At 40.6% G+C, this 12,359-nt stretch overlaps 1 pseudogene; it reads left to right on the top strand.

Annotated features, from left to right (window-relative positions):
• Window positions 1–661: 661 nt before the first annotated feature.
• Window positions 662–12,359, top strand: part of LOC100714246 (NBAS subunit of NRZ tethering complex-like) — a 188,411-nt pseudogene continuing 176,713 nt past the window's right edge.

Genomic DNA, 12,359 nt, shown 5'->3' on the forward strand with positions numbered 1-12,359 from the left:
TGCTGCGTTGCTTATATTCCTTGGACTTGGTCTGCTTTCTAAGTGTAATAAGGGAACACATGTGACTTTAGCTTGAAGGAGGGCAAGGAGCCCAGACTAGTGGAATCACTGGTGAACAAGGAGTTGGAGTGAAGTAAAAGTGTGTGTGTGGGGTGGGGGAAGCTGCAGCCTCGGAAGCCCTAAGGACAGTGGGCTAAATGTACACACACATATACAGCACCATGATGGGCGAGGACCTCAAAGCACAGTGTCAAGAGGAGAAGAGGGAAAGACATAAAAACAAAAACTAAGTGGGGCGTGGTGGTGCACGCCTGTAACCCCAGCACTTGGGAGGCTGAGGCAGGAAGATGGTTGTGAGTTTGAGACCAGCATGGACTGCACAGTGAGCTCAAGGCCAGCTGGAACCAGATAGTGAAGCCCTGCCTCAAAAAGGACCTAACTGAATAAATAAATAAAATGGTTTTTTATGCAAGAAGTACGTTTTGCAGAAACTTCCATAATATCATAAGCATATGTGAGTCGTTCGTTAAATTTACAAACAGCAGAGTCCCACAATGATGGACCTCCCCGGGACAGCCAGGGGGAACTCCAGCAGTTCTGTCCCCAAATCAGCCTGCAGGGGTGGTGGTGGTGGTGGTCACGGGACTGGATGCGGGTCCAGATGGCTCCAGGGGAGCTGGCGCGGGGCTCCTTTGTCAGCGCCCCGGCTTCCTGGCGCTCAGACTGCCCAGAGCGCTGCTAGGTCAGGTCATCGAGGCGCGGGGGCCCTCCCGCGGGAGCCGAGCCAGGGCGGCTGTTTACGGCTGGCACATAAACCGCCGAACAGACCACTGAGTGGACCCAGCGGCCCTATATTCAGGTCCCGGACCCGGGCTGCGCCCAGGTGCGCGCCCGCCGCGGCCCCGGGTACAGCCTGTTTTCCCAGAGCCTGAGGCGCCGGAGGTCTCCGCACCTTAAGGCGGCTGGAGAGGTGTGGGGAGGAGCGAGAGGCCGGCGAGAGGGAGAAGGCAGAGGAGGGGAAAGGGCAGAGCCCGCAGCCGCGCCTGTCCGCGGCGCCTCGGAGGAGGGGGAGGGGAGCGGCCCTTTAGCCTAGCTCGCCCCCGCACCGGAGGCGACCACCCGGGTTGGAGCGGCGTGGGGCGCGCGTCGCGCCAGACGCAGCGCGTGAGAGCGCGCGCCTGCGCGTGGGCGACAGAGAAAAGGCGGAGGGGGGCGAGCGCGCCCCCGCCCCCGGCTGCGGTCGCCCAGCTTGTGGCGGTCTCTTTCCTCCGTCCGGGCGTGGACTGAAGAACGCCGTCTCTCTGGTCTCCTCCCGCTCACCCCCTCAGGAAGGAGGCGCCCCAGAGTCTCCACTTCAGCCCGAAGAACCCTGAGGGGCAGCGGAGCCTGCGGCAGGGGAGCGGCTGAGGAGCGCGAGCGTGGGGGCTAGAGTTTCCCGTGTCGCCGCCCCCGCCGCCGTCTTTCCCGCCTCGCTGGGCGAAGCTGGCAGCGGAGCGGGGTCCCGTGGCCCTGAGCGCCTCTGGCTTCTGGCTGAGCTGCCCTTGCGGCTGCCGCTGCAAGTTGCCTCTCCGACACCCCGGCCGCCGAAGTCCGCAGGTGAGGAGGGGCGGCGGCTTGGGTTTTGTTTGGGATCCGGGAGGAAACGTTTGGGAACTTCACCTCGGCTCGCGGGGCTGGGGAGAAGGGGATCTCGCGTGAGGAGGCTGGACACGGAGTGGGGGAGGCACCGCGGAGCAGGGTCGGGGCGCTAGGGTCTCTCTCCCGGGTCATCCCACTTAACATTCTTGTGCTCACACTAGCACTAGGAGAGGCCACTACACACCTCTTTAAATATTAAACAATCCTATGGCCAATTCATTTTAAGGAACGGGACTGGGAGGGAGCTGGAACTCCTCTTTGACTGGCCTGGGATTTCCCAGCTTCTGCAGCCCCAAGAAACCCTTGTAGGTCCCAGGAGACTGCACTGAGATCAGAACCACAGTCTGAGGTCTTCCCAGAGGGTACTGGGGACACACCTCTCCCCCTTAAGATCAGAGGTGTTGACTTAACCTTGGGACGACCTGGAGAGTGGTTCCAAGTGATTGTGTCTTTCACTGTTTGTGTTATGAAATGCTTCTTCTCAGACTGTATTTATAGTCTATTAATCACTCCTAACCCAGGGAATTATCCAAGCCTTGGATGTTAGAGAGTTGTACATTGTTTTCTAATGCCGATATATAAATCTGTTAAACCTCACAAGTCCTTGTCAGTTTCTTGCATATCACGGATCACTGGAATCACTTGCATTCTTGATTCCAGAGGGCCAATTAACAAAAGCACCCCGTCTTCCAGTGTAGTTGAGAAGCAGTAAATACCCCTCTGTTCAAGGACAGATTAACATATAGTCTGTTAAAAGTGTTTGATCAAGGTGGTATATCATAAAACTTCACAAAACTTTTACTTTGGTGAAATAAGAAATTTTTATGTTTGAAAGACATCTGATATGGTACGGTGGTTACTGTAATTATAGTTGTACAATCGTGGTTACTTGTAGTTGCTCAACCAGCACAGGTTTTATCCTGACTTATATGGAATATTTAAAAATCCTGTTGAAGTGTCACAGGGCTGATAAAGTTGATTTTCTTTGTGTGTATCATGACTTACTAATGTCAAGGAATAGCTTTAAATCTAAAGTCCCAATGGGTATTCATTGGGTATTAATCTAAACAGGTACATAGAAAAGTATTAATGTCAAATTGGGATCACTGATTCATGATACTTATTTGCACATTTAGCCTGTACAAGATTTAGCACACACCTTTCAATCCTGAAATGTAGGTAACTGATCCAACTTCCTTTTCATAGGAGTGGGCAAGAAAAGTGTAACAATCTTAGAAACAAGTTCCTCTTACTCTTTACAGTTTTTCATATAAATTTATATGTAGAACATATTTGTGTTTGTGGTAATAGGTGGAGTTTCTGCTTAAAGTTGTAATTTTGTAAGTGCTAGTAATTTTATTACTTAGGTTAAGTAACAGTAATGAGAGCAGTGTATTAGGAAGTGATCTTAACATGTTTCAGCGTTAATTTAATGAGTTTTTATTTTGCACTGCTGAGGCACAAGGTTTGTATGCTTTCTGCCTTGAGGGAGTTTGCAGTCCAGGATGTAGGTAGGAAAGATACCGATTCAGCTATTAAGTTTAACATTAAGTTATTGTGATAAGCAGTACAAAGGAGAATAGGTTTTGAGAAAGTCAGGATGGCTCAGAAGAAGTGAGGTCTAAGGGATGATGTAGAGGTTGCCAGCTAATTAGTGTGCGTGGGTGTAGAACACAGTTCCTGTTGGTTCCCGGATCCAGAATGTGTTCTGTTAACCTTCTGTCTGATTACAAAAGTGAAAAGAGTAGGCAGGGCTTGCTCAGTTGGCTCATGCACTATAGAAGAGGTCCAGGGAATGGAAAAGTGAGGAAGGAACAGCTGGCAGAAGCTCTCAATAAATCAGATGGCATTTGTCAAATTTTATTTTTGTTAAATGATAGACTCAGAAATCTTTTTGTAGGAGTGGTAGGAAAGTGGAAATGTTCAGTAGTGAAAGGTAGAGAAAAACAAGTATGAGCACAGGATAAACAGTTTTTGTATCTTAAGGTCAATGTATGGGACATATGGAAGAGGAGGAGGGTGAAGAGGAGAGTGGAAGGCTGATGATAGCATAGCAGATCGTCAGCATCAGGGAAGGGTTGGAAATGAGCAGGCACACAATCTGGTTTTAGGAAGAGAGGAAGGAGGAACAGATTAGTGAAGAGATTGTTGGAGATGGCTTGCCAGAGTACCCTGTGCAGTCATTGCATGCCTTCTCAATTCAAAACCTTTTAGCTTCTGCCTGAGGCCATTTCCTTGATGACATGATTCCTTTCCTCACACAGTAGTCCATTCCTTCTTTGAAGACCTTCTAAAAGGTTTTGCTTTATGAAATACAATTCTTGAATATTTTTTTCTGTTCCTTTGATCAGCGTCAACCTATGTGATTCATTGCTTACTTTAAGGGTTCATTTGTCTTTTCACCTTTTTCTCTCACCTACCCATAGAGTTACCTATGTTTATCTCATTCTTTATATTCTCTCCTTGTCTTCATAGCTACCTGTAAGCTAATGAGTGTCCACTCTCTTCACATGCCAGTGAATCCCTTCACCAAATAGGCTTTGGTCCTCCTGCCTGTAACTTCCCTCGTCTGTTTTCCCTAACAACAACCAATTCCCATGTGAGGGCTCTCACATTGTTGGGATGATCCTATGGATTTGTCTTGTGTCACTTGTCGTGTGGCCATCAGTGTTTATCTGCTTACCTAGTTGAGATCTAAAAGACCTCCTGTTTCTCTCATTTCCATGGTCAGTAGTTCTGTTTGGTCTTTATCTCCTCAGTATTTTGTGAATCTGTGTTTTTCCTCTTCATTCCCACCTGGACTAGCAGTAGTGTCTCTATCAATCTCTTTGACTTCACTGTTACCCTCTAGAAGTCTGTCCTCTTGCTGGAATAAGCTTTTTGACGTATTTTCTTAAGCATGCCGCTAACCCCACTTAACATTTCTTATTAGTGCTCCTCAGCTTGGGCATTAGAGTCTAACCCTCTTGGCATGAGACTGTGAGGCCCTTTGTGTTCTTTACCACCACCCCTCTAATCCCAATTTAAAGTCTCCTCTTTTGTCACCCCTAGTTTGCACCTCGTGTTCCACCAGGCTAATTAAGTTTGGCATCTCTATATCTTTGCATGTGCTGTCTTTCCTGTGAAATTCAGTTCCCATCACACCTCATCCACTTGTGAAACTCCTCATCCCACCAGTGACTTTTTCTCTACCAATCCTCTCTTCACTAAGAGTCTTCCTAGTCCTCGTTCTGTTTCTGTCCCTTTTGGGGTACTTTTTGTGCAACTTACTTTGTCTTCTTCGCCAGTCTTCACTTTGTGAAGATTGACACTGTCTTATTCATCTTTATATTTCTAGTGAAGCTGAACATCTGGCACAGGGGGATGACAGCGAACATCTGTTGACGGAATGTTGAGTTGCCTTCCTTTTTAACTCCCAAAACCATACTGCTCACATCTTGATGGCCCTTCATCTGTCTAATGGAATTTGTTTGTATGCAGGCAAGTGCGTGTGTGTGTGTGTGTGTGTGTGTGTGTCCCAGTTATCCTTAATCCCTTTATTCACTTTTTATAGTGTTCTGATTTCTTGTGTGCTTGGCCATCCTCCTGGTTATGCTTCCATTTTAGTATTTGTTGGTTGTCATCTTTCGAAAGATTATTGATCTTGCTAAGTTGTCTATAAAAAAAAAGATCCATGCCCTTACGTGCCTGTCAGAATGAGTTGCAAAAGAGATCATAGATTTCTGGCATGAATGCTCTAAGCAGGTAAGAAATGTGACTGCTCTTTGTAGTATGTTTGAACATGAATAACTGATATTAAATTCATTGTGATATGGGAGGATTTGTATATGGAGTCAGGATTGGGGATATGACTCTTGGTTCTACAGTTTCGTATATCTTTAGGTTGGAGGCTCTAGGCAAGAAAGAATAATTATTTAACGGGATTGTCAGAAGAATGAACTGACATAAATAACAAATTGTATTGTAGTAAAATGGCTTTAATGTTTGTGTACTTTTAAAAATACACTGTAATTCTGTTAAAATATAGGAAGTTTTTGTTGATCCTTGTTGGTTTCTGCCTCCTGAGTTTTCTGTACATCAAGATAAATATTGAAGTAACAGTAATCTTATTTTATGGCATTTCTATGTAGTAGTTATTTTACTTCATAAGAGATTTCCATGTGATTGGGAGGTGTTTACCATGTCATTGTGTTTTGGCTACTGAGTAGTGTATCCATATGTTTGCCAGGCAGGTACTCATGCTGCTGAACTAAATCCCCAGCCCTTGTGCTTAAGTTTTTAAACAACTAACTTTGTTAGGCAACACAATCAAGTGAAAGATGATTTTAAAATATAGCCCAAATTTTGTATTCATTTACAATAAAAAGTATTTTTTTTAGTTCAGAACTTTTCGATATAAAATACCAAAGAGGGAATTCAGAACCATTGGTGTAATTTTGATCTCTTTCTAATCACTGTCTTAATCCTTTCTGCACACAACTTTTGATGGTTTTTCATAACATTATAACGTTTTGCTTTGTTGTCATATTTGAATCATTGAATTAAAAGATTTTAAAAATACAAGTTCATGTTTAAACACTGTTTATAACACATTTCATCACTTATACCAGAAAATTCATTTTTAACCCATGAAAAACCACTTATAATACTTTCCCCTGTTGCATTTGCATATGTGTACTTTTTTTAGCAAAATCTTGATTATACTATTGTTTTCAAACTCATTTTTTCACCTAACAGTGTTTTAGAGATCTTTGTAAAGCAGTACATACAGATTTTCCTATTGCTGTTTTTAAAATGTATATATCATATTCTAGGGAATGAAGGTAATATTAACAGTGGCCAAGAATTCCTTCTGTAGAACACTCAGAGTTCCAGGCAACACACTATTCCTAGCAAGAGAGCCCCCCCCCATTCTTTAGACGGGAAAACTGAACCTGAAATGTGAAGTGCCTTCCCAGAGTCTCATTATTGTCGTGTGGAAAATTGGGCATTTGAATACAGGTGTTTCCAACTCAAGTCTGTGTGGTTTTTTGTTGTTGTTGTTGGTGGTGCTGGGGATAGAACTCATGAGCTCCGACTTGTCAGGCAGATACTTGTGCCGCTGCGCTATATCCGCAAGGCCCAAGCCTGTGTTCTTGGCCGATGTGGTGGCACGTGTATAATCCCAGCTCTTGAAGCAGGAAAATCATAAGTTTGAGCCAAACTTGAATATTTTAAGGACTTAGTGAGGGCTTGTCGAAAAGTTGAAAAAGGACTGGGGATATATATATCTCAATACAAAAGCTGTGGGGTGAGATCTAGTGTAAGGGCAAAAAGGCTACTAGCTATGTGTTTTGTTACTGAAATACTGATCTTGAATGTATTAAGAATAACAGGTATGATTGGAAAAATCTTACATTGTTTATAAATTAATATATATGATTTTCTTTTATATGTGTAAGATCAAAATATAAGTTCCATGTTAAGTAATTATGAGTTATTTTAATGTACAGTATTATCACAAATATTAGATGCTTACTCTTAGGCTGGAAGGGGGGTAATGTAAATTGACCTGGTTATAAAATTGGCTGAAATGAGCAATTTTTGTTTTCCTTTTTGACTTTACGTGAAGAAAGGGCTGAGAGAGTTGGTAGCTTTGTATGTTATATTTTACTGAAATCAGGATTTGAGTTCTTAATAAGGAGTTAACAGTAGGGTAATCTGAAAATCAGATAGTAGGTTTTTGCTTTTTTTCTTTAAAAAATTACCATTAGAAATAACTTCTTTCAAATGACTTTATAGCAAGAATTTTTCAGCTGAATTGTCAGTCAGACTGAGCTAAAGTTTTGGCTGTGGAACAGTCTGACTGAAAAATTAAAGATACCTCAGAATAAGGACCTTTGAGACTCTGAGAATCACACATTGCTTGAAGCATAGCTTGCAAATTACTTCTGTTTCCCTTGTCTTGAGTTATATTCTGGGGGCAACCAGGTCAATTTCCATGCCTAAGAATAAGCATCTAATATTCATGGTGAAAGAACTGTTTGGGAATGCCTAAAACAAGCATAAGAACAGAGAGATCTTCCCATAAACAGAAATAATTGTCCCAGCCAGGATGAGAAAAATTTCCTTTCTTCTCCATTGCTGATGGACATGGCCTGCCTCTGCTCTGTCCTTTTACCTGCCTGTGCATTTGCTGGCTGGGAGATAACATCTTGTCTCAGAAATTTCTGGAGTCTTATCTTACTTGAAATTAGTTTGGATCCCGTTTGTTGTCTGAAATGGAAAGAGAGGGAGAATGAATAGGATAGGAGGAAGAGAGGGGTGGGCTTTCTTTCTCTTTGTTCCCAACTCTGAACAGCGTGCCCCATAGCATTTCACTACCATCATTGATAAGCAGAGGCACTAAAGTACTTATGTGGGTTTTTAATGTTTGGATAAAGTTAATTGTTTCGTTTGCTTCTTAAAACATTAAAAATTATAAAATTTTAAATGGTCTGTAAAATAAAATGTGAAACCATATGCTCCAGGGCCAGGGATATAGCTCAGTGGCACAGCACCAGACTGGCAGGAGCCAGGTTGTGAGTTCAGTTCCAGTACTAAAAGAAAGGAAAGGAAAAAAGAAAACAAAAATCTTATGCTCCAATTCTGTTCAGAGAATTTTATTCACTTTTAATAGTTATGGACTTTATATTTTATAAATACAGTTAAATATTTAAATGACAGTGCATGTATAACAAAAATAAGTATATTGTGCATGCTGGTTTTTTTAAATTTTTATTTTAAAGAGAATAAATAAAGAACAAAACAAAGCAGATCAGAAAAAAACAATGCAAGCAACACAGGATTTGAATACAACAGGAAATCAACAATGGCTACCATATCTCTTTGTTTTCTTCAAAATAGTTGTCCATATCTTCACACACAATGAATTTAAACAAAACAAAATACTATAAAACCGATCAAAATAAAAGAATGAAAGCATTACCGGCCTTCAAAACCAGACAGTAGGAAAATCAACAATGGCTACCATAATGTCTCTTGTTCTCTTCAAAATAACTGTCCGTACCTTCACATATATTGAAATTAAATAATATAAAACAGACTAAAACCAATCAAAATAAGTAATAAAAACATTCCTAGACTTTACAGCAAGATGATAGGAAATCAGCAATGGCTACCATTATGTCTTGGTTTCTTCAGAGTAGCTGTTCATACCCTCACATGTAATAAAATCAATTCTCATAAACTCTTCAGAAGTTCTAGGTTTGTATAAGCATATACATGTACATTTATTTCTGCATTAGAGTGAAAGCAAAACAAAACATATTAGAGACAAGAAAACAAAAGAGACAAAAACAAGAAACAAGAAACAAAAGAGACAAAAAAATAACAATAATGGAGCCCAAAACAGTAATAATATAGACTTTCAAAACAAGGTGGTAGGGACATAATAACTAAGATTGTTATTTTGCAGTTATCTTTAAAAGAGTTATTCAGATTACCAGTTATAAACCTGTGCATGCTGTTTTATAAGCTTGTTTTAGGACCTCTTTCTATCTGCATATATGTAAAATTTATCAGAGTTGTTTTGCTCTCCCTATGATATTTTCTTTTATAGATGTATCATAATCTCTATAACTAGGGGTGTGTGTTTGTGTGTGTGCGTGTGTGTGTTTGATCACAAATTTTCAAATGCAAACTAATCATAATCACTTTCCCACTACTAGGACAAAATTCTTAACATCCTAATTTAAAGGAGGGGAATTTATTCTGGCTTATGGTTTCTGAAGGTTCTGTTCAGGCGTGCTTGGCTGACTCCAAGGCAGAAGTGCATGGTGGTGTGGAGGAGGAAGGCTGTTCATCTTCTTGCAACCAGAGAACAGAGAAAGAAGGGAGGAACCAGGGTTAAGAATACACCCTCTTTCTGTGTCACACCCCCAAGTGACTTTACTTTTCTAACCCAGCCCTCACTTCCTGACACATTCAGCACTGAACCCACTGATGAGTTATGTCTCAGTCATCTTCCAAAACTTCCACCTCTGAACATGTCAGACTTCGGGTGGGGGGATGTTTGAGGTCTAAACCAGTAACACAAACAAATGGTGCAGTGAGCCTATTTTTTATAAATACCTTGTGTTGGTGTGCAGGCATTTCATGTAATGACTCTGTAGAGGCAGAATTGTAAAGTAGGAGTACTCACATATTACATACTGGGGGTTATTTCCAAGTTGTTTCCCCAAAAAGCTCTCTTGCCACATACAAGTTGTGTTCAGACATCATAGACTTTGCCAATTTGAGGCCGTTTTGGCCATCTTGAACCTAAGATGCTGGCAGAACATTTCTGTAAATGGTTTATAGAATGCGAGCTCTGATAAGTATAGGCTAGACATGTCTGTTCTGGAATTAGCTAATGGAAGTGATCACAGTTCAAGTCAAATAGAGCTTACTACCTAGGAAGAAAAAATATTTAGGGACAAACATTTAGGCATACATCTTTAATGGAGATTCCTAAGGAATGAAATAACCTCTATTTCTGGAGATACTGCAACAAATCTTAGAGTAAGAACTATATAAAATACTAAGGTTTATTTGGCACCTGCATAGCTTAGTGAGAAGCATGTATAGAAACAAATGGGATAGTTGTCAAGTATGTGATGCTGGTTCTCTGTCATGGTGTGACACTGAGTTAGATTGGTGGAGAGGATGATAGATGTGTAGTTCTGGTTTTTGGCTAGGAGATAAAGTGGCGTGAGGCAGAGTAAAGGCAAAGCAAATGGAACTGTACTTGGTCAGTAAGCGTTTCATGAAAGTTTCATTTGCATTCTCAAGTTTACCATTTGTTGTGTAATGGAGAAGTGGTTATTAGGTGATGAATCAGAACCATATAATCTTTAAATATGATCCCAATGCTAATAAAGAAGTCAGAGGAAGTATATTTGCTTCTTGTCCCTGTTTTCCATGATTTTACTTGCCTTTTTTGTCATTCCTTGCTGCTTATACTTTGAGACTATAATTCTAGTTGTATACAAATTCTGAATTATCTTTCTAGTGAGTGGGTTCTTATTGTTATTTTTAGGAATTCTATTCATCTAAAAGCTGAGCAGTCTTACTCTAATATAGCTGTATCAGCTATGTTTTGATTTGTGTATAAATGTTTCCATTTATAATTTTTTAAGCCTTTTAGTAGTCTTCTAGAACACATATGTGGAGCATGTAGTTAGTGTTTTTTGTTGTATTTGTCTGACAAATTTTGTATTTTTAATGGGACATGTCTCTTTAATGTAATAGCTGATAACTTTGATTTTACAGCTTCTAATTCATTATTCTTTGCCCTGCCTATTCTATGCTGCCTTGTCTCACTTTTCTTCTTTTATTTTTTCTCTCTTTTAGCTTGACAGTGTAATTTCTTTTATTGTTCATTTAGTGGTTTCCTAAATGTGTCTTTGACTAGACTTGTATCATTTCTTAGACAGTATAAGGTCTTTATAACCATTTGCCTTTCCCTTCTGATTTTTATATTGTTGTTGTATATTTTAGTTGGTTTTATATTTAAGATCCACAAGACATTGTTGGTTTTTTTTTCTAAGTCATTATTTATTTAGATCTGCCCAAATGTTTACTTTCTCAGTTACTCTTCATTTATTTCTGTGTCTCTGAATTTCCATGTGGGACGCTTTCTTCTGCCTGGAGAAGTAGTCTTTAGTTGTTTAGTTAAGTCTGCAGAAATTAATTTTCTCAGCTTTCGACTGTCTCAAAACATTTCTATTTTGTCTTCAGTAGGGTACTGAGTGTGTAGTTGTATGATGATAGTTTTCTTTCTGTCCTTTAAATAGTATGCCATTTCACTGTTTGCTGAACTTGATCTCCTTTTGGTGAGTAGTCAAGTGTAAATCTTTTCTTCTTTTGGTTAATCTCCCCACCTCCCACTCCCAACCTTGGGCCACTTTTAAGAGTTTCCCTTTAGATATGCTTCTCAGAAATTTGATTATGTTATGCCTCCTTGTGTTTTTTCATTGCATTGAATTGTGTTTTGGGTTTCTGGTATTTGGGATGATCACTTTCATCAGCTTTAGAAGGTACTTGGCCATTCCTTTCAAATCTTTCTTTAGTCCCATTGGAATTTAGTTCACTTAGCTTTCTTTGCATACATCTCTTTCTGATAGGTTCAGAAAAACTATGCTTTTCAGATTCTCTGTCCTGCTTTGGTTGTTTAGGACAACAGCAACAGTTTTTTTTAGATTTCATACACTGTCCAGGGGCAGCATTCCATTTATTGAGTTCTTACTTTCACCCGTTGAATTTTTCTGTTCTGGAATTCCATTTTGTTTTTTCTGTAGTTTTCGGGATTTTGCTGAGCTTTCCAGCTTGCCTTCCTGTTTCTTTTTTAATCCTCTCATAATATGTATTCCTGGAATGGGGGTTGCTTTTGTATCTTTTGGGTCTCCTGAATTCTGGTGCTACTTGTCTTTTCATATGTTTGTTTGTGTTTGAGTCCTTGGTATTAAATATGAAGGGATGATCTGCATGGTACTGTCTTCTCTTAGAAAGAATTTACATATGCTTCTGGTAGGTGATTATGTTAGAGACACTAATAATCTCAGGGCATGTTAATCCATTCAGGGATTGAGATGATTTAAAACTAAACTTTCAACCCTGTGAGCTAAAGTACTTTGTTTCTTGGATATAGTCCTTTTGGGTCCTACTCTACATTCTAAGGGGTTTACCTGCCTTTTGGACAA

Source organism: Cavia porcellus, unplaced genomic scaffold, assembly GCF_034190915.1.
Source record: "Cavia porcellus strain 051 isolate PalLab524CR breed Dunkin Hartley unplaced genomic scaffold, mCavPor4.1 scaffold_38, whole genome shotgun sequence".
NCBI classification, from domain to species: Eukaryota; Metazoa; Chordata; class Mammalia; order Rodentia; family Caviidae; genus Cavia; species Cavia porcellus.